This window comes from Rhagoletis zephyria, unplaced genomic scaffold (genome assembly GCF_001687245.7).
Source record: "Rhagoletis zephyria isolate East Lansing unplaced genomic scaffold, Rhagoletis_zephyria_1.1 Rzeph_scaffold_48200, whole genome shotgun sequence".
Taxonomy (NCBI): domain Eukaryota; kingdom Metazoa; phylum Arthropoda; class Insecta; order Diptera; family Tephritidae; genus Rhagoletis; species Rhagoletis zephyria.
Window position 1 is genome coordinate 851 of NW_016205255.1, and position 380 is coordinate 1230.

Here is a 380-nt window from a genome sequence, read left to right on the forward strand (position 1 = left end):
AACAATAATTTAATTTTTGTCAAACAAAAGATTAAAAGATAAAAAATGAGTTTTAACTTAAACATTCTTTTTATGTAATTGCCTATCAACCAAACAACACTAATCTTAATGTAGTGAAATGAACAATTGAACTGATCAAAAACAAAAAATTTGACTTTAAGTTGCTTATCAATAGTTAGTTATTGTGTCCAAATATTCAAAAATCAAAACAAATAAGTTGAAAAACTTAAATAAATATTTTAAATTGTTTAAAAACAAAGCACAAATGTTAGTAACCTAGATTTGATTTTATTAAAAAATTGTTTTGATAACATTCCAAAGTGTTTTTAAATATCATTTTGACAACAACAAAAACAACCAAAAATTGTTTATGTTTAATT

The 380-nt window shown here is 20.5% G+C and overlaps 1 protein-coding gene across 1 annotated transcript in view; it reads right to left on the minus strand.

Annotated features, from left to right (window-relative positions):
* The window catches only part of LOC108355656 (cathepsin L1-like), a gene marked incomplete at both ends in the record, with an annotated part of 1955 nt that overhangs the window by 656 nt on the left and 919 nt on the right, over window positions 1-380 (minus strand). The gene's annotated exons all lie outside the window — the stretch shown is intronic.